General features: G+C 42.2%; 5 non-coding genes across 5 annotated transcripts; 3 read left to right on the top strand and 2 right to left on the bottom strand.

Annotated features, from left to right (window-relative positions):
* Nucleotides 1–185: 185 nt before the first annotated feature.
* On the top strand, nucleotides 186–258 carry trnak-uuu (transfer RNA lysine (anticodon UUU)). The gene has a single exon. It is a non-coding gene; the product is annotated as a tRNA-Lys (tRNA).
* A 16,460-nt stretch (nucleotides 259–16,718) lies between these two features.
* trnak-uuu (transfer RNA lysine (anticodon UUU)) lies at nucleotides 16,719–16,791 on the bottom strand. Its single transcript has one exon. It is a non-coding gene; the product is annotated as a tRNA-Lys (tRNA).
* Nucleotides 16,792–18,133: 1,342 nt separating this feature from the next.
* Nucleotides 18,134–18,205, bottom strand: trnaa-cgc (transfer RNA alanine (anticodon CGC)). The gene has a single exon. It is a non-coding gene; the product is annotated as a tRNA-Ala (tRNA).
* Nucleotides 18,206–19,771: 1,566 nt separating this feature from the next.
* On the top strand, nucleotides 19,772–19,844 carry trnak-uuu (transfer RNA lysine (anticodon UUU)). Its single transcript has one exon. It is a non-coding gene; the product is annotated as a tRNA-Lys (tRNA).
* Nucleotides 19,845–22,273: 2,429 nt separating this feature from the next.
* trnat-cgu (transfer RNA threonine (anticodon CGU)) lies at nucleotides 22,274–22,345 on the top strand. Its single transcript has one exon. It is a non-coding gene; the product is annotated as a tRNA-Thr (tRNA).
* The last annotated feature ends 4,345 nt before the right edge of the window (nucleotides 22,346–26,690 follow it).

The following is a 26,690-nucleotide window of genomic DNA, read 5'->3' as shown; positions in this document are numbered from 1 at the left end:
GGATTGTGGGAGCCCCTTAGCTACCCATGTCATGCTGTATTTCTCACTCATTCTACTGGGAGTGGTGCCGTCGCTTCTGGATAAAGTCTGTCAGTGGTCATTCCAGACGGGTCAGATATGACTGCTCTTCGGAACAAGAGACACGTGACTTGCGAGGATCCCGACAGTGTTGACCTTCTTTCAGAGCCCGGATAGCTCAGTTGGTAGAGCATCAGACTTTTAATCTGAGGGCCCAGGGTTCAAGTCCCCGTTCGGGCGGTTGTGCTGCTCTTATTGTGAATGTCATTCTTTTATCTTTCACTCTTCTAGCTGTACTGTGGTTATTTTAAATGTCCATTACTTGTATTTACAGTAGTGTATTTAGTGTTTCATTTCACAAACCGAAAATGTTCAAGAAGATCTTGTCACTCTACTCCACGTAATCATCTAAATTAAATCACAGTAGAGTACAGAACACGCAGTGAGGAGCTCACACAGTGAGTACTCTTGAATACGACAAGAGGAAAGGCACACTGCACATCTGCAGAACATCACGTCCGAGTTTACAGTGAGAGCAGAGGTTGGGAGCGACGTAGTTTTTTAATACTCGCTCGCTGAACGATCTCTCAAGAAACCTCGGTGGAGATTTAACGGGTGTCTAATAATCACGTTCAAAAAGATGACGATAAGTTTTTTTTTAACTAGGTAGCCTTAATGGCAACACGGTGTGAGTAGATCTTAAAGCAGCTGCAGAGTACCCGTAATGGCAACACACTGCTTTGAGTTCGGCTTTTCTTATTTCTTCTGCAGAACCAGTGGTATCGGAATATACTGATCCGCATAAGAAGCGCTTTCGGTTTTTGATCATTTTTATTGAGCACTGCTCTAAGTACCACAGGCCAGATGGCTGGTGGTCTAAGGCGTTGCGTTCAGGTCGCAGTTAACCCTGGAGACGTTTGTTAAAATCTCACTTCTAATAAAGTGGTCTTTCTCGTTAGAGTAGAAACGATAGAAGCCTTTAGCGGGAAAAAAAATCACAACATCTCGCATTTCACGTGTTTAATGTTAACTGTCTCAGTAGTTGCCTCGGTGATTGATGGCTCTTCTCCCTCTCAGGGTGACGGCAAACTTCTTCAGAGAGGGAGTCTCCCATGCACGGCTTTTCTTTATCAAGAGCTGAGACAACAGAAACAGACTTCCAACTGACATTAATTACTTCTTGAGCGTTTAGTTTAAAAGCTGAAAGCAGGTGAAAAAGTCTTTGGAAATGAGGAAATGACTGCTGACAGTAAACAGAGCTGACGCTCAGCTGCAGACAAGCGCTCCTCGTTAGTATAGTGCTGAGTACCCCCGCTTGTTGCGCGGGAGACTGGGGTACGTTTCTGTGACAAGGCGCTGGTTTAATTTTTTAACAACCTGAGTTCACTTAAAAAGTGTGTACTGTGTACTACGTTTCGGACTAGTTACGGCGGTAGAATATGGAGTTCATCTCCAGCTTTGAGCTCAACTGCAACAAGAAGTCATGCTTAATGTAGTATAGTGAGTAGACATCGCGAGACAACAGATTGAGAGAGTAGAAGGCGGGAATATATGGTGTAAGGGCGTGATCTGTGTAGTTAATAAAATAGTTAAACTAATATGAAAACGTCTCTTTATTAAGATACACAACATTTATGGCGACGAGAGATGAGTGGTTAACGGACTCAAAGCGAGCAGAACACGAACTTCTGAATTTTCGGACTTTTCGTTTAGCTTGCGCCATGGAAGATATGGCAGCCGCGCCGAGAAGCTTTGCTTATGCTCAGCTTTTTCCACCATTTCTACTGAACCTCGGAGCTCCGTATTTGTATACGGAATACAAGATATGGATGGAGTCGTACAGATTTTTTTAAATAGCCAGTGGATCTACAGAAGCTCAGGATGCCGTGAGACGGGCTACACTACTGCACTGTATCGGGGCTCCAGTGCAGCGGATTTTCGCCAACCTCCCTGGAGAAAAAGGTACATATGAACAGACTGTAGCTGCCTTAGACGCTTACTTTACACCGCGGAGAAATGTGGTTTTGGAACGGCATAAATTTAGGCAGAGAACTTAGTCTCAGGACGAATCTGTTGTTGCTTTTGTGACTGCACTAAGAGAACTGGCTAAATCGTGTGACTTTGGAGTATTGGAAACTGACATGTTAAGAGATCAACTTGTGGAAAAATGTGCACATAAGAGACTATAAATTGCTGCAGGAGGAAGGGCTGACTTTAGAAAGAGCTCTTACAGTCGCTAGAATTCATGAAGCAGCTCAAGCAGAATCAAGAATGCTTTCTGACCACAGTGACAAAGTGACACTGAACAGGGCGCTCGCTCAAACTTTACAAACAAAAGCTGAGCAGCCGGACGCAGTCATGCTAGAGATATAGAAGAACAGGGGACGGCTGACATCACATGTTAAAGGTGCGGACTAACAATGCACAAAGCAGATGAATGCGGAGCGTGAACAGCAAAATGTCTACACTTTAAGAAAACAGGACATTATGCACACGTCTGCAGAACATCACGTCCGAGTTTAAGGACAGCAACATCAGAGATTGGAAGCTAGGAAGTTGCAGGTCTGTTTTTTTATTATAGGTTCAAGAAAGTCTGCATACCTTTGCAAGAAGTATTTCAGAATCCCACTCAAATCCAGTATGAATGCCGGATAAATCTACATTGTACAATTAGTATACTGTTTGTCCGTTGAATCAAACACGCCTTATGAAGCATTTCTAAAACAGGAGAGATCGTTATGGAATGGGTCTTCCTGTAAAAATAAAATGACTTCACTATAAGCAGAGGTGTGAAAGCCTGCTCTACAGAAGAACTATAGCCAGAGATGCCAAAGAGGTCGAGATTTCACCACGTGAGAGAAAGCATCTCAGAAAACGAAGTTGCGGTCAATTCCACGCGTTATAAAAACACTAGGTCAAACAACAAGAGCTGAAGAGCCGCTGTTGAGAGTAACGTGGCCGAGCGCTCTAAGGAGCTGGCTTAAACCTCCAGTCTCTTCAGGAGCATCTGTTGGAGTCGCACTGCTACAGCGTATCTCCTTGTTAAGTATCCCTTTTACTGTTGTTGCTGCCTCCAGGCGATGTAAACCAGATTCAGAAAAAAATAATTTGAACAACATTATTCCCATGCTTTCTCGAAGGTCCAGTGGCCAAGTGATAAGTTGTCGGTCTTGTAAACTGAAGATTGTGGTTTCAAACCCCACCCATGCCTGTTTCAAAGTCTTCAAAAAAACTTGCAATGTAGGAGTCTCAATAGTAAGAGAACATAACTGTCGCCAGTCATTAATATTCTTGCATATCCTGCCTTGTTTTTTAGTCGACAAAGCTTGTCTCTCTTCACACCTATCTTCTGAATGATCGCCTCAGCATTGGGAAGGAACGTGCGCTTGGTACAGCCCCCGACTCCATGGTCTGATCACAAACAGATCGGGTGAGCTGTCAGTCCAGGTTGGAAGTAACGTTCGAAAGCACTAAAAATCTGACTTAGGAACAAGAAGACCATGTTTTTTTAAACGAGTAAACGATAAAATAATATACTGCCTGCAAGACTATGTCAAGTTCAAGTTCAAGTCCAAGTTTATTGTCATTATACTCATACACAGGTATATGGTATAACGAAATGCTATTTAGCTAGCTCTCGGACATAAGTAGTACAAGAAAAAAACACAACAACAATACAATTGTATAACAAAAGAAAGACAGAGACAACAGCCGATGTGCAAAAAAAAAAACAATGGGCAGTGTGCAAAACAACAAAAAGGTAACAGGTTATGTGCAAAAACATGCATCAAAAGAATGGAATAAAGGGATAGAAATGATGGGGAGTGAGCTTTTTGACATGTAAGGTAGAGGTAGATTTTCAATGTGTGTTTGGGTTTTTGGTAAGAAAGAAGGCACTGTGAGGTTCAGGTCATAGGTGAGAGGTGAGGAGAGAGTGAGAGAGGCTGGGAGTTTAATAGTTTGATAGTGCGGGGATAAAAACTGTTTCTGAGTCTGGTAGTCCGGACCCGAATGCTCCGGTACCGTTTTCCATGTCATGCTAAACGCCACAAATTGTTCGTCCAGTTGTATCAATCGTCCTAAAGTTACGGAAAATCGGATGCGACTGGTTCACTCAGCACCCATTTCTTCAGGATAGTCGAGCGGTTTAAAACAGCAAATTCACCGATTTGTGTCTTTTAAGCTTTGTGTTTCGCTCTCCAAATAGAGGCATGGGTTCAAATCCCACTCCCGACAATCAGGCGTTTTACCCTGTCTTTTTTACCTGCCTTTACACTGTTTCAGTCTTGTTGTGCTCGCTGACAATCACAATACGAGGAAAACGGAGAAACTGCTTAGCAAAAACTTAACGGACAGAAAAAAGCTTCGTAAACACGTGAATGTGATTAGCAGCAGTAAGGTATGCATTCAAATGTTTAAGGCTGATTTATAACAGCAGCAGAAGAAAGGTGCAGCACAATGCAATTTGTGAGAATTCTCGGGTTTTTATGCTGCTTGGACTTCTTTCAAGCCTATGAGGTGACCCCCGTTTTATTTTCATTTTCAAACTTCAGAACCGAATAACAAAGAGGTTTCATGTGTGACAGCATTCCGTTGCAAATACCGTTTCCACGATGTATTCAGCGACGGGAATGAAATATTTTAGTGCTGGCTCAAATGCGAGGAATTTCAGAAAAACCTGGAAAAGCAACGCTTGCAGTAAATGACAAATTTAAAGCGTGTAGTCAGCATGAACAGAACAACGCAATGCTCTGTAAAACGATCTGAAGCCGCAATTACTCTTTTATCTCAGGCAGTTCATTCCCATACGATGTTTCCGCAGAATAAATGAAATGCCGAACTCCAAACATGTTGTTGCCATTATTGTTTCTCCTGCTGCTGTAGTTTTAAGCTTTAATCAGTGGGCATGTAATGTTGTAAAGGGGCTGGACTACTTTGTTCAGTCCAAATTCCATTATGTGAATTTATGCTTTTTTTTAAGATAAGCATTAACAACACAATGCGTGCTCAAAAACCGTTACTTATAAGCTTAAGAAGCGGCAGTGTTTTGACAAAGTGTGGTATTCGAATAGTAAATGCTGAAGTGTTTAATACTTGCTTGTGAGCCTTAGATAAATTGCCTGCTGCAATTTCAGCAAGCGGAGTTCTGCTCAGCTGCCTGTAGTACACATTGCTGATTCCTTTTGTGAGGGCACGGGCAATCTTTCAACGATAAGGCTGACGTGCCTGTCGAAATTTTGTTTCCCTTTCACTGTGTTGTATTTTCCCTACTCGTACAACATCAATTGTGATGTCATCATTGCCCATTGGTTTGTGTCTTGTTATCATTATGTATTTTACATTACAGGAACTGAAGGTACTGAAGGGTAGGAACTGAAAGTACAGACTGTTGTAATCATCAGAAAGTTTTTTTTTTTCTGCTGTTTCCTGATGTATTGGTATTTGAAGGCTATTGGGCAGCAATGATTTATCTTCCTGAACTCGCTATATAACATATGGGTCCATGGTCATCTTAGTTTAGATTTACCTTTTAGAGGTGGTATTTTTCTCCATCGTTCAGCCTTCAGACATACTTGGAAAGTGTTAGGCACAGACATAATCTTTCTCAATCCCCTTTTATCCTGAGGTGACGTCCCAGGCACGCTTGCCCCCTGGGAATATTCACTGTGCTCTTCAGGCTTTTTTTCTGATTCTACACAGATTTTTTCTCCTTCAAACATGTCACCACTGTCTGTGCTGCCGTGTGCAGCCCATGCATCTTCTGTATCTCCTGATGAACTCCTGAGCTCTGTGTTGCCTTCCAAACTATGTCTCTCACTTTGACTTGAAATATGGACTATAGATTGTGTACTGTCATCTGGTTTTGAATCCTTACCAATACTCACCTCCTTCTGCGCCCTAAGCACTTGGATTCTTACTTTTTTTCTATCTTCATGCCAAATCACTGATAACCATTTCCTGTTGCTGGAGTAATCCTCTCCAAGGACTCTGTTTGACAGTGTTGACCACATATTGTCATGCCACCTAATTTTTTTTTCTATCTTAGAAAACTTCAGAAATTCTTTGATCTCACTCCCTACTCCACCAGCCCTTGACCACAGGTCTGGCCTCCTACTTCTCTGTCCTCCTTTAACATGTGGCATTGCCAACAATCTGAAAAATAGGGAACACATCTGAATGAAGTGGAAACATAATTGAAATTCAACACCCACTGGATGTTAATAGTGTAGGAGTGCAACAGATGTACAAGTCCATTAAATATTTTTATTTCTGTGTTTAATTTTTGAGGGACCCTATATTTTGATATAGCATCAATCACAAAACAGCATTCTGTCAATGTCACAACCACCAGACCGGGGAGATCAACTCACAAAAGAACTTACCAGTACCAGCAGTGGGTTAATAATAACATGTGTTAATCCACCAGCACATGCTCTACTGTGCGGCAAGCAGCATTGTTTTAACCATTCAAACCCGCTTCCCGCTACTCGGTATTGAGTCTTCTCTTTGAGAGCTCTACCTCGCGTTTACTCTGAATCTCGCTTACTGGTTACTGAACTCCCTTTTGTCTCTCGACCTTGGACCTTACCTTCTGTTTTGAATTGTTTGCTTCTCTCTGTACTTCAAGTATTTCGATCTACCTTTCACCTAACAATCTCGCCTGACGTTCTGGATTGTTCGCCTGTCTCAATAACTACTTGCTCCTGCATCTGCATAGGATCTGCATACCTTTTCACTGAGGATTTCTGACAGTCAAAGCCACATAAAAAACTAGAAAAGAAGTATGACAAAAGAAGTAAAACAGATTATCCTCTCCGATAACAACATCAAAGAGGCTAAGGAATTTCTACGGCTGACAGCTCCACATCATCTTCCCTTCATAACTAACCTCATTAGATCTCTCAACTCTAAACTCTACCAGTTTCTCACTACAGAGAAGGACAAAAAACTCAGTCATCTTCTACAGAAGAAAACCATCAACACCCAGGACACCCTCACCAACCCTAACCTTGTTGTCACCATACCTTCTGACCTTTCCCTTTCACAGGATGAGCGATCCCTCCTCAGCAAAGGGCTGAGTTTTGTACCAGTTCCCAGGAAGCTGGACATCCCCCAGACCAATGTCGACCTTAACCGCTTTTACCGCAGGATCCGTCTCAGAGCACATTTTGCCGACAATTCCTCTTCACAGGCAGCTGATGACAACCCGGTTATTGATGTCATTAACAACATTAATCCCAAATGGACTCCCTCCTCTGGCCGTTTTCCACCAGTTGATTATTTCATCAACCAATGCACTAATCAAGCTCCCATGGCACTCTCTATACCCAGTAAACATAGGTCTAACCTCACCCAAGGAGAAAATCAGGCGCTCCAGTCTCTCCGCAACAGGGATGTTATCGTCATCAAACCAGCGGACAAAGGAGGTGCTGTTGTGGTGTGGCGTAAGGATCTATATATCTTTGAAGCCTCTAGACAACTAACTGACACTTCTGCCTACCTCCCTCTCCAACAGGACCCTACCACTGACTACCAAAAGGAAGTGGTATCCACCATTTCCCTTCTCATCAGCAGTAACAAGCTACCCCAGGAGGCGAACCGGCTCATCATGGAACACCCACAGGTATCTCAATTTTACCTCCTCCCCAAAATCCACAAACCGGACACCCCTGGATGCCCCATCGTATCAGCATGTAACTGTCCTACTACTTACATCTCAGCCTCATGAGACCGCTGGTTGAAGATCTTCCCTCATACATCAAAGACACCAACCACGCGCTCCAACTTTTCAATGATTTCCAATTTCAGGGTACCGAATGCCACATTTTTACCATGGACATCACATCTCTGTACACCGTCATTCCCCATAATGACGGCCTTACAGCCCTCAAGCACACGCTGGACAAACGCACAGTGCTTTGTCCACCCACCCACACCCTGGTACGCTTTGCAGAATTGGTCCTCACACTGAACGCATTCTCTTTCAATAATCTTTTTTACCAACAGGTCAGTGGAGTTGCCATGGGCACCAGAATGGGACCCAACTTCCACCTGTCCCTCAAATATATAGTTAACATATCTTCCACTACTCTTCCGTTTCTCAACATCAACTTCTCCATCAACTACCCCAGACTCCACTTCTGTTTATTACAAACCCACGGATTCACACAGCTATCTCTTGTATAGCTCATTTCACCCCAAACATACTAAAAATTCTCTCCCTTTTTCACAGTTCCTTCGGCTACAACAAATATGCAGTGACGACATCGACTTCCAGAACCAAACCCTCAAAATGTACTCCTTTTTATCAACAGAGGATACCCCAGCAGTGTTATTGACAGGGCCCTTGCCCTAGCCAAAAACACCCCTCGGACCATCAACCCAATCAGGAACTCCCACCGTAACAACCGCATTCCTTTGGTGCTTCCCTAACACACTTCCTATCCGCAGGACTGTTAACGACAACTTTTCCATCCTACAGGATGATCCCTCCATTTGGGCCCTCTTTTCTGACCGCCCCATCATCTCATATCCCCAATCACCTAATCTGCGCAACCTTCGTGTTCACACCTCCCTTGACCGCTCTCACCAACCATCCACACCAGGTACTTTCCCCTGCAACAGAGCTCGCTGTATCGCCTGCAAGTACACATCCAACACCACACTCATTCAAGGCCCCTCAGGACAATTCTGGATCACCCAGATGGCATCTTGTACCTCCAGCAACCTTATTTACTGTATCTCTTGCAGTAAATGCCCAGTTTCTCTCTATATTGGAGAAACAGGAAGGAGACTTGGAGACCACTTCAGAGAACATGTCAGGGCTGTGAAGATTAAAGATCTCTCCAAAAACCATTGTTTCTCATTTCACCTCTGATGGCCATGACCACTCTAATCTCTCCGTCTGTGTTCTCAAAGATGGTTTTCTGAACTCATACATTAGAAAGCCTACCGAAACCAAACTTATCCTGCAGCTAGGATCACACCTTCCCCCTTCTCTAAACAACAGACTACTATTCTACTAAATTTTCTCCATTCATTGGAAGTTTCATTTCACACCTATCAACACCTTTTCTGACTTCACACCTCTTGATTGGCCTCTCTTTCTGTCCCCTGCTCCCGCCTCTCACCCCTCCTCCCTCCCAGCCTTTGTTCTCCCACTACATTACCTTTGCCTACTGCCCTGTCTCTCTCACACCTGAAGAATGCTCCACGGCCGAAACATTGTTTTCTCTCTTCTTTTTTTCAGCATGGAATAAACCTATTTCTTGTTCCTTAACAACCCGAAACAATATCTTCGGTCTTTCCAGAGCTGTAAGTAGTCATTCCAAGTTTATTAACTTGTCTCAGTGCTTGTATGTACTCTTCAATAGCCACTGATGTTATTTACAACAGCTGTTTTAAAAAAGTAAATTTGCATTCTTTTGGACTTCTTTCTAAAGAATTGGCACATTTGGCAGAGCGGTGGCTCTGTGGCTAAGGATCTGCACCTGTGGCTGGAAGGTTGCTGGTTTACATCCCACGGTCGGCAGAGGAATCCTACTCCATTGGGCTCCTGAACAAGGCCCTTAACCCCAACTGCTCCAGGGGTGCCGTATAAATGGCTGACCCTGCGCTCTGACCCCCAGCTACTCTCCATGTATGTGTATCTCAAGGAGAGCAAGCTGGGGTATGCAAAATAGGAATTCCTAATGCAAGAAATTGTATATGGTCAATACAGTGATCATATCTTATTGGCACATGGTAATCTCCAAGGAACAAGTAATAGGTTTATTCCATGCTGAAAAGAGAAGAAGAAAACACAATGTTTTGACCATGGAGACTTCTTCAGTTATGATTTGATTTTTTACAATCATACCCACTCAAACTTTGCAATTTTTAAAAATCTTGCAAACACAACCCAGATATGTTGACTTTTAAAAAACAAAAACAATTTGGGGGTATTTTTTTTAAAGAAACACATACTTCTTTTCTAGTTTTTTTTATGTGGCTTTGACTGCCAGAAATCCTCAGTGAAAAGGTATAAAGATCCTACGCAGATGCAGGAGCAAGTAGTTATTGAGACAGGTGAACAATCCAGAACGTCAGGTGAGATTGTTAGGTGAAAGGTAGATCGAAATACTTGAAGTACAGAGAGAAGCAAACAATCCAAATCGGAAGGTGAGGTCCAAGGTCCAGAGGCAAAAGGGAGTTCAGTAACCAGTAAGCGAGATTCAGAGTAAACGCGAGGTAGAGCTCTCAAAGAGAAGACTCAATACCGAGTAGCGGGAAGCGGGTTTGAATGGTTAAAACAATGCTGCTTGCCGCACAGTAGAGCATGTGCTGGCGGATTAACACATGTTATCATTAACCCACTGCTGGTACTGGTAAGTTCTTTTGTGAGTTGATCTCCCCGGGCTGCTGGTCGTGACATTGACAGAATGCTGTTTTGTGATTGATGCTATATCAAAATATAGGGTCCCTCAAAAATTAAACACAGAAATAAGAACATTTAATGGCTTGTACATCTGTTGCACTCCTACACTATTAACATCCATTGGGAGTTGAATTTCAATTATGTTTCCACTTCATTCAGATGTGTTCCCTATTTTTCAGATTGTTGGCAATGCCACATGTTATAGAAGGACAGAGAAGTAGGAGGCCAGACCTGTGGTCAAGGGCTGGTGAAGTAGGGAATGAGATCAAAGAATTTCTGAAGTTTTCTAAGCTAGAAAAAAAATTAGGTGGCATGACAATATGTGGTCAACACTGTCAAACAGAGTCCTTGGAGAGGATTGCTCCAGCAACAGGAAATGGTTATCAGTGATTTGGCATGAAGATAGAAAAAAAGTAAGAATCCAAGTGCTTAGGGCGCAGAAGGAGGTGAGTATTGGTAAGGATTCCAAACCAGATGACAGTACACAATCTATAGTCCATATTTCAAGTCAAAGTGAGGGACATAGTTTGGAAGGCAACACAGAGCTCAGAAGTTCATCAGGAGATACAGAAGATGCATGGGCTGCACACGGCAGCACAGACAGTGGTGACATGTTTGAAGGAGAAAAAATCTGTGTAGAATCAGAAAAAAAGCCTGAAGAGCACAGTGAATATTCCCAGGGGGCAAGCGTGCCTGGGACGTCACCTCAGGATAAAAGGGGATTAAGAAAGATTATGTCTGTGCCTAACACTTTCCAAGTATGTCTGAAGGCTGAACGATGGAGAAAAATACCACCTCTAAAAGGTAAATCTAAACTAAGATGACCATGGACCCATATGTTATATAGCGAGTTCAGGAAGATAAATCATTGCTGCCCAATAGCCTTCAAATACCAATACATCAGGAAACAGCAGAAAAAAAAAACTTTCTGATGATTACAACAGTCTGTACTTTCAGTTCCTACCCTTCAGTACCTTCAGTTCCTGTAATGTAAAATACATAATGATAACAAGACACAAACCAATGGGCAATGATGACATCACAATTGATGTTGTACGAGTAGGGAAAATACAACACAGTGAAAGGGAAACAAAATTTCGACAGGCACGTCAGCCTTATCGTTGAAAGATTGCCCGTGCCCTCACAAAAGGAATCCGCAATGTGTACTACAGGCAGCTGAGCAGAACTCCGCTTGCTGAAATTGCAGCAGGCAATTTATCTAAGGCTCACAAGCAAGTATTAAACACTTCAGCATTTACTATTCGAATACCACACTTTGTCAAAACACTGCCGCTTCTTAAGCTTATAAGTAACGGTTTTTGAGCACGCATTGTGTTGTTAATGCTTATATTAAAAAAAAGCATAAATTCACATAATGGAATTTGGACAGAACAAAGTAGTCCAGTCCCTTTACAACATTACATACCCACTGATTAAAGCTTAAAACTACAGCAGCAGGAGAAACAATAATGGCAACAACATGTTTGGAGTTCGGCATTTCATTTATTCTGCGGAAACATCGTATGGGAATGAACTGCCTGAGATAAAAGAGTAATTGCGGCTTCAGATCGTTTTACAGAGCATTGCGTTGTTCTGTTCATGCTGACTACACGCTTTAAATTTGTCATTTACTGCAAGCGTTGCTTTTCCAGGTTTTTCTGAAATTCCTCGCATTTGAGCCAGCACTAAAATATTTCATTCCCGTCGCTGAATACATCGTGGAAACGGTATTTGCAACGGAATGCTGTCACACATGAAACCTCTTTGTTATTCGGTTCTGAAGTTTGAAAATGAAAATAAAACGGGGGTCACCTCATAGGCTTGAAAGAAGTCCAAGCAGCATAAAAACCCGAGAATTCTCACAAATTGCATTGTGCTGCACCTTTCTTCTGCTGCTGTTATAAATCAGCCTTAAACATTTGAATGCATACCTTACTGCTGCTAATCACATTCACGTGTTTACGAAGCTTTTTTCTGTCCGTTAAGTTTTTGCTAAGCAGTTTCTCCGTTTTCCTCGTATTGTGATTGTCAGCGAGCACAACAAGACTGAAACAGTGTAAAGGCAGGTAAAAAAGACAGGGTAAAACGCCTGATTGTCGGGAGTGGGATTTGAACCCATGCCTCTATTTGGAGAGCGAAACACAAAGCTTAAAAGACACAAATCGGTGAATTTGCTGTTTTAAACCGCTCGACTATCCTGAAGAAATGGGTGCTGAGTGAACCAGTCGCATCCGATTTTCCGTAACTTTAGGACGATTGATACAACTGGACGAACAATTTGTGGCGTTTAGCATGACATGGAAAACGGTACCGGAGCATTCGGGTCCGGACTACCAGACTCAGAAACAGTTTTTATCCCCGCACTATCAAACTATTAAACTCCCAGCCTCTCTCACTCTCTCCTCACCTCTCACCTATGACCTGAACCTCACAGTGCCTTCTTTCTAACCAAAAACCCAAACACACATTGAAAATCTACCTCTACCTTACATGTCAAAAAGCTCACTCCCCATCATTTCTATCCCTTTATTCCATTCTTTTGATGCATGTTTTTGCACATAACCTGTTACCTTTTTGTTGTTTTGCACACTGCCCATTGTTTTTTTTTTTGCACATCGGCTGTTGTCTCTGTCTTTCTTTTGTTATACATGTATTGTTGTTGTGTTTTTTTCTTGTACTACTTATGTCCGAGAGCTAGCTAAATAGCATTTCGTTATACCATATACCTGTGTATGAGTATAATGACAATAAACTTGGACTTGAACTTGAACTTGACATAGTCTTGCAGGCAGTATATTATTTTATCGTTTACTCGTTTAAAAAAACATGGTCTTCTTGTTCCTAAGTCAGATTTTTAGTGCTTTCGAACGTTACTTCCAACCTGGACTGACAGCTCACCCGATCTGTTTGTGATCAGACCATGGAGTCGGGGGCTGTACCAAGCGCACGTTCCTTCCCAATGCTGAGGCGATCATTCGGAAGATAGGTGTGAAGAGAGACAAGCTTTGTCGACTAAAAAACAAGGCAGGATATGCAAGAATATTAATCACTGGCGACAGTTATGTTCTCTTACTATTGAGACTCCTACATTGCAAGTTTTTTTGAAGACTTTGAAACAGGCATGGGTGGGGTTTGAAACCACAATCTTCAGTTTACAAGACCGACACCTTATCACTTGGCCACTGGACCTTCGAGAAAGCATGGGAATAATGTTGTTCAAATTATTTTTTTCTGAATCTGGTTTACATCGCCTGGAGGCAGCAACAACAGTAAAAGGGATACTTAACAAGGAGATACGCTGTAGCAGTGCGACTCCAACAGATGCTCCTGAAGAGACTGGAGGTTTAAGCCAGCTCCTTAGAGCGCTCGGCCACGTTACTCTCAACAGCGGCTCTTCAGCTCTTGTTGTTTGACCTAGTGTTTTTATAACGCGTGGAATTGACCGCAACTTCGTTTTCTGAGATGCTTTCTCTCACGTGGTGAAATCTCGACCTCTTTGGCATCTCTGGCTATAGTTCTTCTGTAGAGCAGGCTTTCACACCTCTGCTTATAGTGAAGTCATTTTATTTTTACAGGAAGACCCATTCCATAACGATCTCTCCTGTTTTAGAAATGCTTCATAAGGCGTGTTTGATTCAACGGACAAACAGTATACTAATTGTACAATGTAGATTTATCCGGCATTCATACTGGATTTGAGTGGGATTCTGAAATACTTCTTGCAAAGGTATTCAGACTTTCTTGAACCTATAATAAAAAAACAGACCTGAAACTTCCTAGCTTCCAATCTCTGATGTTGCTGTCCTTAAACTCGGACGTGATGTTCTGCAGACGTGTGCATAATGTCCTGTTTTCTTACAGTGTAGACATTTTGCTGTTCACGCTCCGCATTCATCTGCTTTGTGCATTGTTAGTCCGCACCTTTAACATGTGATGTCAGCCGTCCCCTGTTCTTCTATATCTCTAGCATGACTGCGTCCGGCTGCTCGGCTTTTGTTTGTAAAGTTTGAGCGAGCGCCCCGTTCAGTGTCACTTTGTCACTGTGGTCAGAAAGCATTCTTGATTCTGCTTGAGCTGCTTCATGAATTCTAGCGACTGTAAGAGCTCTTTCTAAAGTCAGCCCTTCCTCCTGCAGCAATTTATAGTCTCTTATGTGCACATTTTTCCACAAGTTGATCTCTTAACATGTCAGTTTCCAATACTCCAAAGTCACACGATTTAGCCAGTTCTCTTAGTGCAGTCACAAAAGCAACAACAGATTCGTCCTGAGACTAAGTTCTCTGCCTAAATTTATGCCGTTCCAAAACCACATTTCTCCGCGGTGTAAAGTAAGCGTCTAAGGCAGCTACAGTCTGTTCATATGTACCTTTTGCTCAAGAGAGGTTGGCGAAAATCCGCTGCACGGGAGCCCCGATACAGTGCAGTAGTGTAGCCCGTCTCACGGCATCCTGAGCTTCTGTAGATCCACCGGCTATTTAAAAAAAAATCTGTACGACTCCATCCATATCTTGTATTCCGTATACAAATACGGAGCTCCGAGGTTCAGTAGAAATGGTGGAAAAAGCTGAGCATAAGCAAAGCTTCTCGGCGCGGCTGCCATATCTTCCATGGCGCAAGCTAAACGAAAAGTCCGAAAATTCAGAAGTTCGTGTTCTGCTCGCTTTGAGTCCGTTAACCACTCATCTCTCGTCGCCATAAATGTTGTGTATTGTAACGCAACGGGGGCTCAGGCGGGCGCCCTTGCCGCATTAGGTCGGCCCCTAAACCGTCCGGGGCTCGAACCCGGGACTTCCGCGTCTCTCTGCAGCGACCTAGCCCCGTGAGCCAAAGAGAGGTCCTGCTATCACACACAGTGCTTGTCGGCCGTAAGCGTTACAGTATCTTAATAAAGAGACGTTTTCATATTAGTTTAACTATTTTATTAACTACACAGATCACGCCCTTACACCATATATTCCCGCCTTCTACTCTCTCAATCTGTTGTCTCGCGATGTCTACTCACTATACTACATTAAGCATGACTTCTTGTTGCAGTTGAGCTCAAAGCTGGAGATGAACTCCATATTCTACCGCCGTAACTAGTCCGAAACGTAGTACACAGTACACACTTTTTAAGTGAACTCAGGTTGTTAAAAAATTAAACCAGCGCCCTGTCACAGAAACGTACCCCAGTCTCCCGCGCAACAAGCGGGGGTACTCAGCACTATACTAACGAGGAGCGCTTGTCTGCAGCTGAGCGTCAGCTCTGTTTACTGTCAGCAGTCATTTCCTCATTTCTAAAGACTTTTTCACTTGCTCTCAGCTTTTAAAGACGGTCATAAACGCTCAAGAAGTAATTCATGTCAGTTGGAAGTCTGTTTCTGTTGTCTCAGCTCTTGATAAAGAAAAGCCGTGCGTGGGAGACTCCCTCTCTGAAGAAGTTTGCCGTCACCCTGCGAGGGAGAAGAGCCATCAATCACCGAGGCAACCACTGAGACAGTTAACATTAAACACGTGAAATGCGAGATGTTGTGACTTTTTTCCCGCTTAAGGCTTCTATCGTTTCTACTCTAACGAGAAAGACCTCTTTATTAGAAGTGAGATTTTAACAAACGTCTCCAGGGTTAACTGCGACCTGAACGCAACGCCTTAGACCACCAGCCATCTTGCCTGTGGTACTTAGAGCAGCGCTCAAAAAAAATGATCAGAACCCGAAAGCGCTTCTTATGCGGATCAGTATATTCCGATACCACTGGTTCTGCAGAAGAAATAAGAAAAGCCGAACTCAAAGCAGTGTGTTGCCATTACGGGTACTCTGCAGCTGCTTTAAGATCTACTCACACCGTGTTGCCATTAAGGCTACCTAGTTAAAAAAAAACTTATCGTCATCTTTTTGAACGTGATTATTAGACACCCGTTAAATCTCCACCGAGGTTTCTTGAGAGATCGTTCAGCGAGCGAGTATTAAAAAACTACGTTGCTTCTAACCTCTGCTCTCACTGTAAACTCGGACGTGATGTTCTGCAGATGTGCAGTGTGCCTTTCCTCTTGTCGTATTCAAGAGTACTCACTGTGTGCGCTCCTCACTGCGTGTTCTGTACTCTACTGTGATTTAATTTAGATGATTACGTGGAGTAGAGTGACAAGATCTACTTGAACATTTTCGGTTTGTGAAATGAAACACTAAATACAGTACTGTAAATACAAGTAATGGACATTTAAAATAACCACAGTACAGCTAGAAGAGTGAAAGATAAGAGACTATTTAGAATGACATTCACAATAGACTTAAGAACAGCACAACCGCCCGAAGAGGGACTTGAACCCTGGGCCCTCAGATTAAAAGTCTGATGCTCTACTGACTGAGCTATCCGGGCTCTGAAAGAAAGTCGACACTGTCGGGATCCTCGCAAGTCACCTGTCTCTTGTGCCGAAGAGCAGTCATACCGGACCCGTCTGGAATGACCACTGACAGACTTTATCCAGAAGCGACGGCACCACTTCCAGTAGAATGAGTGAGAAATACAGCATGACATGGGTAGTTAAGGGGCTCCCACAATTCATCTTTCCTCACATTACTAATTTTTTTCAATAGCATTTTGACCTTTTTTCACATTCAGATTTTTTTCACATTTAATAAAATCTTTTAATCAACAACATTAAAAAGAAAACAAATGGAACATTTTTGGGAACAATAATTAAAAAAAAAACTTTCAATGCCTTGGTTGTTTACGTGTGCACACCCTTTATAAAGGGAGTTGCAACAGTGCTGAAATGTAAAGAGCATTTCTGTAGAGAAAACAGCATTTTTTCTGCCTTGATGTTAAGCTTAGGGAGCCTGTCTTTTAGAAATTCTATTTTATAACACCTTGCACAGCCTCCCGGCAGACTAACAAATATTTTTTTGGAGAAATTGGCTCACACACCGGAAGACACTATCGTTTATTTACGTTAGAGTATGTGAATAACAGTTTAACCGAAAAAGTTTGTAATTGTGATTTTGTTAAAATTCAATAAATCGTCTATCATCAGTAAGTAATTATTAAGAAAGTGTTTTCTTTCATAAACTATAAGACAATTTAGAGAGTTTATAGGTCATAAACGTCGGTTATGTTCTTTTAACTCTAGCATTCAGGATCCAAACCCAGGTGCGGACGGTTGTGTTTCTTGAATCTCTTGTAATCATCAAAAGTCGATATGTAGTCCTTCAGTACTTTCTCGAGTTGTGGCATGGATATTTTATACGATCAATACTTGTCATGCTCTTTTGCATTTTCATTAACAAACGGCAAAAGTTCAAAGTGTGTTTATGGCTGTGCTTCACATCTACACGAGAGCACTTGTAACAGTACAGGACACGCAGTGAGGAGTTCGTGAAGCTTTCAGTTTAGTGCGGAGATCAGAAGGAGGATTCGCTCGCTGAATGATCTCTCAAGAAATCCCGGGTGAGATTCAAGAGGTGTTTTCTGCAACAGCCACGGCAAGTGTGAAGCAATCTCTGGATTTCCTGAATTTGAACTAAATTATTAGGGTTAGGGTTAGTTCAAATAATTTAGGATTTAACAGAACTAAATGAGGTACATTTAAAACAGCAGCGCAACTCTGCAGCACGTCGAGTGTGCCTGCATTTAGTTGTGTAAACCTGGCTCTCTCTGAACACAAGGAAAGAGTTCTCACTCAACAAAAGATTGCAATGTGAGTACTGTAATATAAAGCACCTGGAGATGCCAGGGATTGAACCAGGGACCTCATACATGCGAAGCATGCGCTCTACCACTGAGCTACATCCCCGATGGCAAAGTAATGGAACAGACTTGTCCAGATGCTCACTGATCACAATCCACCACTCACGAAGAATGCCTGCAGTTTCCCACTTTCGCGTTTCCTCTACTACAGAGTAAATGCATGGGAATGAAGAAATAAGGAAGGAAAAATAATCGCATTGAAGCTTCAAGAGACTGGGCACAAATTAATCTATTATTTTTGTATCCAGTCATACCTGCGACGGTGGTTAATTCCCAGACGGGGGAGTGCTTTTTTTCTACCTTCTTACTCGACTGTCTTTCAATTCTGTTTTATTTGAAAGCTTTTTGCATCTTTTAAGTGCTCTTGATTAAACTATGCATAGAAAAACAGCACTACTGATGATTTTCATGGACCGATGTACACTTGTTCTGTACAACTCGAGTGATAAAGCCCTGTCTGCAAATATTGTAGAAGAAAATAAAAGGGTGAAACAACGCCCCACCACAGGAATGGTAACAGGAAGGATCGTGTTCTTATTTGATAAGTCCTTTTGAGATGTCTTGTCAATGCACACAGGCGTTAGAGCTGAATAATTTACTTTTAGTGGTGTTTTTAAACAAAGATGGAACATGTTATTTCTATACCAGGAAGAAAGGAGCAGATTTTAACTTTAAGAGGCAAAAACGACACCTTATCAAAGCTAAAATTAATTAAAATGACTTCACAGCAAAATAGTGGAGCCTTGAATGAATAAAGCCTTGAGTGGAGCCTTGAGCTTTCATTGGATGTCTGTGTCTCCATAACTTTGTAGGTGAGAGAGAGGATTGTGACAATTTGCAGGTGCTTCTCGGAAGTGCGTTGGTGGTACAGGCGCCTTCCAAATAATTGAGTCGGGTTTGAATCCCAGCCAGTGCAAACCCAAATCTTTTCAAGATAATTTGTTGTCCGCTAACACATCTTTTGAAACACTACAACAGGTAACACCCCGTGTGAAACATCATGAACATCTGTTAAAGCCTGAGTTTTACATACTCTAACGTAAATAAACGTTAGTGTCTTCCGGTGTGTGAGCCAATTTCTCCAAAAAAATATTTGTTAGTCTGCCGGGAGGCTGTGCAAGGTGTTATAAAATAGAATTTCTAAAAGACAGGCTCCCTAAGCTTAACATCAAGGCAGAAAAAATGCTGTTTTCTCTACAGAAATGCTCTTTACATTTCAGCACTGTTGCAACTCCCTTTATAAAGGGTGTGCACACGTAAACAACCAAGGCATTGAAAGTTTTTTTTTTAATTATTGTTCCCAAAAATGTTCCATTTGTTTTCTTTTTAATGTTGTTGATTAAAAGATTTTATTAAATGTGAAAAAAATCTGAATGTGAAAAAAGGTCAAAATGCTATTGAAAAAAATTAGTAATGTGAGGAAAGATGGATTGTGGGAGCCCCTTAACTACCCATGTCATGCTGTATTTCTCACTCATTCTACTGGAAGTGGTACCGTCGCTTCTGGATAAAGTCTGTCAGTGGTCATTCCAGACGGGTCCGGTATGACTGCTCTTCGGCACAAGAGACAGGTGACTTGCGAGGATCCCGACAGTGTCGACTTTCTTTCAGAGCCCGGATAGCTCAGTCGGTAGAGCATCAGACTTTTAATCTGAGGGCCCAGGGTTCAAGTCCCTCTTCGGGCGGTTGTGCTGTTCTTAAGTCTATTGTGAATGTCATTCTAAATAGTCTCTTATCTTTCACTCTTCTAGCTGTACTGTGGTTATTTTAAATGTCCATTACTTGTATTTACAGTACTGTATTTAGTGTTTCATTTCACAAACCGAAAATGTTCAAGTAGATCTTGTCACTCTACTCCACGTAATCATCTAAATTAAATCACAGTAGAGTACAGAACACGCAGTGAGGAGCGCACACAGTGAGTACTCTTGAATACGACAAGAGGAAAGGCACACTGCACATCTGCAGAACATCACGTCCGAGTTTACAGTGAGAGCAGAGGTTGGAAGCGACGTAGTTTTTTAATACTCGCTCGCTGAACGATCTCTCAAGAAACCTCGGTGGAGATTTAACGGGTGTCTAATAATCACGTTCAAAAAGATGACGATAAGTTTTTTTTTAACTAGGTAGCCTTAATGGCAACACGGTGTGAGTAGATCTTAAAGCAGCCGCAGAGTACCCGTAATGGCAACACACTGCTTTGAGTTCGGCTTTTCTTATTTCTTCTGCAGAACCAGTGGTATCGGAATATACTGATCCGCATAAGAAGCGCTTTCGGGTTCTGATCATTTTTTTTGAGCGCTGCTCTAAGTACCACAGGCAAGATGGCTGGTGGTCTAAGGCGTTGCGTTCAGGTCGCAGTTAACCCTGGAGACGTTTGTTAAAATCTCACTTCTAATAAAGAGGTCTTTCTCGTTAGAGTAGAAACGATAGAAGCCTTAAGCGGGAAAAAAGTCACAACATCTCGCATTTCACGTGTTTAATGTTAACTGTCTCAGTGGTTGCCTCGGTGATTGATGGCTCTTCTCCCTCGCAGGGTGACGGCAAACTTCTTCAGAGAGGGAGTCTCCCACGCACGGCTTTTCTTTATCAAGAGCTGAGACAACAGAAACAGACTTCCAACTGACATGAATTACTTCTTGAGCGTTTATGACCGTCTTTAAAAGCTGAGAGCAAGTGAAAAAGTCTTTAGAAATGAGGAAATGACTGCTGACAGTAAACAGAGCTGACGCTCAGCTGCTGACAAGCGCTCCTCGTTAGTATAGTGCTGAGTACCCCCGCTTGTTGCGCGGGAGACTGGGGTACGTTTCTGTGACAGGGCGCTGGTTTAATTTTTTAACAACCTGAGTTCACTTAAAAAGTGTGTACTGTGTACTACGTTTCGGACTAGTTACGGCGGTAGAATATGGAGTTCATCTCCAGCTTTGAGCTCAACTGCAACAAGAAGTCATGCTTAATGTAGTATAGTGAGTAGACATCGCGAGACAACAGAACGAGAGTAGAAGGCGGGAATATATGGTGTAAGGGCGTGATCTGTGTAGTTAACAAAATAGTTAAAATAATATAAAAACTTCTCTAAATTTAGATACACAACATTTATGGTGACCAGAGATGAGTGCTTGACGGACTCAAAGCGAGCAGAACACTGCAGATTTTAATTCTCTTGCTGGTAGAAACGAACTTTTGAATTTTCGGACTTTTCGTTTAGCTTGCGCCATGGAAGATATGGCAGCCGCGCCGAGAAGCTTTGCTTATGCCCAGCTTTTTCCACCGCTTCTACTGAACCTCGGAGCTCCGGATTTGTATACGGAATACAAGATATGGATGGAGTCGTACAGATTTTTTTTTAAATAGCCGGTGGATCTACAGAAGCTCAGGATGCCGTGAGACGTGCTACATTACTGCACTGTATCGGGGCTTCCGTGCAGCGGATTTTTGCCAACCTCCCTGGAGAAAAAGACTGTAGCTGCCTTAGACGCTTCCTTTACACCGCGGCGAAATGTGGTTTTGGAACGGCATAAATTTAGGCAGAGAACTTAGTCTCAGGACGAATCTGTTGATGCTTTTGTGACTGCACTAAGAGAACTGGCTAAATCTTGTGACTTTGGAGTATTGGAAACTGACATGTTAAGAGATCAACTTGTGGAAAAATGTGCACATAAGAGACTATAAATTGCTGCAGGATGAAGGCTGACTTTAAAAAGAGCTCTTACAGTCGCTAGAATTCATGAAGCAGCTCAAGCAGAATCAAGAATGCTTTCTGACCACAGTGACAAAGTGACACTGAACGGGGCGCTCGCTCAAACTTTACAAACAAAAGCCGAGCAGCCGGACGCAGTCATGCTAGAGATATAGAAGAACAGGGGACGGCTGACATTACATGTTACAGGTGCGGACTAATAACGCACAAAGCAGATGAATGCGGAGCGTGAACAGCAAAATGTCTACACTGCAAGAAAACAGGACATTGTGCACATGTCTGCAGAACATCACGTCCGAGTTTAAGGACAAGTATCCTTTTTATTGTTGTTGCTGCCTCCGGTTTACATTTGGCGATGTAAACCGGATTCAGAAAAAAATAATTTGAACAACCTTATTCCCATGGTTATGTGAAGGCGCGGTGGCCAAGTGGTAAGGCGTCGGTCTCGTAAACCGAAGAGCGTGGGTTCAAACCCCACCCGTGCCTGTTTCGTTTGTCACCGCTTTCCTTTAGTTTCAAAGTCTTAAAAAAACTCGCAATGTAGGGATCTCAATAGTAAGAGAGCATAACTGTCGCCAGTGATTAGTATTCTTGCATATCCTGCCTTGTTTTTTAGTCGACAAAGTTTATCTCTCTTCACACCCATCTTCCGAATGATCGCCTCAGCACTGGGAAGGAACGTGCGCTTGGTACAGCCCCCGACTCCATGGTCTGATCACAAACAGATCGGGTGAGCTGTCAGTCCAGGTTGGAAGTAACGTTCGAAAGCACTAAAAATCTGACTTAGGAACGAGAAGACCATGCTTTTTTTATACGAGTAAACGATAAAATAATATACTGCCTGCAAGACTCTGTCAAGTTCAAGTACAAGTTTAATGTCATTATACTCATACACAGGTATATGGTATAACGAAATGCTATTTAGCTAGCTCTCGGATATAAGTAGTACAAAGAAAAAAACACAACAACAATACAATTGTATAACAAAAGAAAGACAACAGCCGATGTGCAAAAAACAACAACAGGCAGTGTGCAAAACAACAAAAAGGTAACAGGTTATGTGCAAAAACATGCATCAAAAGAATGAAATAAAGGGATAGAAATGATGGGGAGTGAGCTTTTGACATGTATGGTAGAGATAGATTTTCAATGTGTGTTTGGGTTTTTGGTAAGAAAGAAGGCACTGTGAGGTTCAGATCATAGGTGAGAGGTGAGGAGAGAGTGAGAGAGGCTGGGAGTTTAATAGTTTGATAGTGCGGGGGTAAAATTATTTTCGAGTCTGGTAGTCCGGACCCGAATGCTCCGGTACCGTTTTCCATGTCATGCTAAACGCCACAAATTGTGTTCGTCCAGTCGTATCTATCGTCCTAACGTTACGGAAAATCGCATGCGACTGGTGCAATCAGCACACATTTTTTCAGGATAGTCGAGCACTTTAAAACAGCAAATTCACAGCTTCTTATAAGCTTTGTGTTTCGCTCTCCAAATAGAGGCACGGGTTCAAATCCCACTCCTGACAGTCAGGTGTTTTACCCTGTCTTTTTTACCTGCCTTTACACTGTTTCAGTCTTGTTGTGCTCGCTGACAATCACAGTACGAGGAAAACGGAGAAACTGCTTAGCAAAAACAGAACGGACAGAAAAAAGCTTTGTAAACACGTGAATGTGATTAGCAGCAGTAAGGTATGCATTCAAATGTTTAAGGCAGAAGAAAGGTGCAGCACAATGCAATTTGTGAGAATTCGCGGGTTTTTATGCTGCTTGGACTTCTTTCAAGCCTATGAAGTGACCCCCGTTTTATTTTCATTTTCAAACTTCAGAACCGAATAACAAAGAGGTTTCATGTGTGACAGCATTCCGTTGCAAATACCGTTTCCACGATGTATTCAGCGACGGGAATGAAATATTTTAGTGCTGGCTCAAATGCGAGGAATTTCAGAAAAACCTGGAAAAGCAACGCTTGCAGTAAACGACAAATTTAAAGCGTGTAGTCAGCATGAACAGAACAACGCAATGCTCTGTAAAAACAATTACTCTTTTATCTCAGGCAGTTCATTCCCATACGATGTTTCCGCAGAATAAATGAAATGCCGAACTCCAAACATGTTGTTGCCATTATTGTTACTCCTGCTGCTGTAGTTTTAAGCTTTAATCAGTGGGTATGTAATGTTGTAAAGGGGCTGGACTACTTTGTTCAGTCCAAATTCCATTATGTGAATTTATGCTTTTTTAATATAAGTATTAACAACACAATGCGTGCTCAAAAACCGTTACTCATTAGCTTAAGAAGCGGCAGTGTTTAGACAAAGTGTGGTATTCGAATAGTAAATGCTGAAGTGTTTAATACTTGCTTGTGAGCCTTAGATAAATTGCCTGCTGCAATTTCAGCAAGCGGAGTTCTGCTCAGCTGCCTGTAGTACACATTGCTGATTCCTTTTGTGAGGGCACGGGCAATCTTTCAACGATAAGGCTGACGTGCCTGTCGAAATTTTGTTTCCCTTTCACTGTGTTGTATTTTTCCTACTCGAACAACATCAATTGTGATGTCATCATTGCCCATTGGTTTGTGTCTTGTTATCATTATGTATTTTACATTACAGGAACTGAAGGTACTGAAGGTAGGAACTGAAAGTACAGACTGCTTTAATCATCAGAAAGTTTTTTTTTTTTCTGCTGTTCTCTTTCCTGATGTATTGGTATTTGAAGGCTATTGGGCAGCAATGATTTATCTTCCTGACCTCGCTATATAACATATGGGTCCATGGTCATCTTAGTTTAGATGTACCTTTTAGAGGTGGTATTTTTCTCCATCGTTCAGCCTTCAGACATACTTGGAAAGTGTTAGGCACAGACAATCTTTCTTAATCCCCTTTTATCCTGAGGTGACGTCCCAGGCACGCTTGCCCCCTGGGAATATTCACTGTGCTCTTCAGGCTTTTTTTCTGATTCTACACAGATTTTTTCTCCTTCAAACATGTCACCACTGTCTGTGCTGCCGTGTGCAGCCCATGCCTCTTCTGTATCTTCTGATGAACTTCTGAGCTCTGTGTTGCCTTCCAAACTATGTCCCTCACTTTGACTTGAAATATTGACTATAGATTGTGTACTGTCATCTGGTTTGGAATCCTTACCAATACTCACCTCCTTCTGAGCCCTAAGCACTTGGATTCTTACTTTTTTTCTATCTTCATGCCAAATCACTGATAACCATTTCCTGTTGCTGGAGCAATCCTCTCCAAGGACTCTGTTTGACAGTGTTGACCACATATTGTCATGCCACCTAATTTTTTTTCTAGCTTAGAAAACTTCAGAAATTCTTTGATCTCATTCCCTACTTCACCAGCCCTTGACCACAGGTCTGGCCTCCTACTCCTCTGTCCTCCTTTAACATGTGGCATTGCCAAAAATCTGAAAAATAGGGAACACATCTGAATGAAGTGGAAACATAATTGAAATTCAACTCCCAATGGATGTTAATAGTGTAGGAGTGCAACAGATGTACAAGCCATTAAATGTTCTTATTTCTGTGTTTAATTTTTGAGGGACCCTATATTTTGATATAGCATCAATCACAAAACAGCATTCTGTCACTGTCACGACCACCAGCCAGGGGAGATCAACTCACAAAAGAACTAACCAGTACCAGCAGCGGGTTAATAATAACATTTGTTAATCCACCAGAAAAGCACTGTTTTAACCATTCAAACCCGCTTCCCGCTACTCGGTATTGAGTCTTCTCTTTGAGAGCTCTACCTCGCGTTTACTCTGAATCTCGCTTACTGGTTACTGAACTCCCTTTTGCCTCTCGACCTTGGACCTTACCTTCTGTTTTGAATTGTTTGCTTCTCTCTGTACTTCCAGTATTTCGATCTACCTTTCACCTAACAATCTCGTTCTGGATTGTTCGCCTGTCTCAATAACTACTTGCTCCTGCATCTGCACAGGATCTGCATACCTTTTCACTGAGGATTTCTGACAGTCACAGCCACATAAAAAACTAGAAAAGAAGTATGTGTTTCTTAAAAAAAATACCCCAAATTGTTTTTGTTTTTTAAAAGTCAACATATCTGGGTTGTGTTTGCAAGATTTTTTAAAATTGGAAAGTTTGTGTGGGTATGATTGTAAAAAATCAAATCATAACTGAAGAAGGCTCCATGCTCAAAACATTGTGTTTTCTTCTTCTCTTTTCAGCATGGAATAAACCTATTACTTTTTCCTTGGAGATTACCATGTGCCAATACGATAAGATCACTGTATTGACCATATACAGTTTCTTGCATTAGAAATTCCTATTTTGCATATCCCAGCTTGCTCTCCTTGAGACACACATACAGGGAGAGAAGCTGGGGGTCAGAGCGCAGGGTCAGCCATTTATACGGCACCCCTGCAGCAGTTGGGGTTAAGGGCCTTGTTCAGGAGCCCAATGGAGTAGGATTCCTCTGCCGACCGTGGGATGTTAACCAGCAACCTTCCAGCCACAGGTGCAGATCCTTAGCCACAGAGCCGCCGTTCTGCCAAATGTGCCAATTCTTTAAAAGCAGTCCAAAAAAATGCAAATTTATTTTTAAAAATAGCTGTTGTACAGAACATCAGTGGCTATTGAAGAGTACATACAAGCACAGAGACAAGTTAATAAACTTGGAATGACTACTTACAGCTCTGGAAAGACCGAAGATATTGTTTCCGGTTGTTAAGGAACAAGTAATAGGTTTATTCCATGCTGAAAAAAAAGAAGAGAGAAAACAATGTTTCGGCCGTGGAGCCTCATTCAGGTGTGAGAGAGAGAAGGCAGTAGGCAAAGGTAATGTAGTGGGAGAACAAAGGCTGGGAGG

Source organism: Lepisosteus oculatus, chromosome 14 (genome assembly GCF_040954835.1).
Source record: "Lepisosteus oculatus isolate fLepOcu1 chromosome 14, fLepOcu1.hap2, whole genome shotgun sequence".
Classification (NCBI taxonomy): domain Eukaryota; kingdom Metazoa; phylum Chordata; class Actinopteri; order Semionotiformes; family Lepisosteidae; genus Lepisosteus; species Lepisosteus oculatus.
This window is presented reverse-complemented; position numbering and strand designations above follow the sequence as displayed.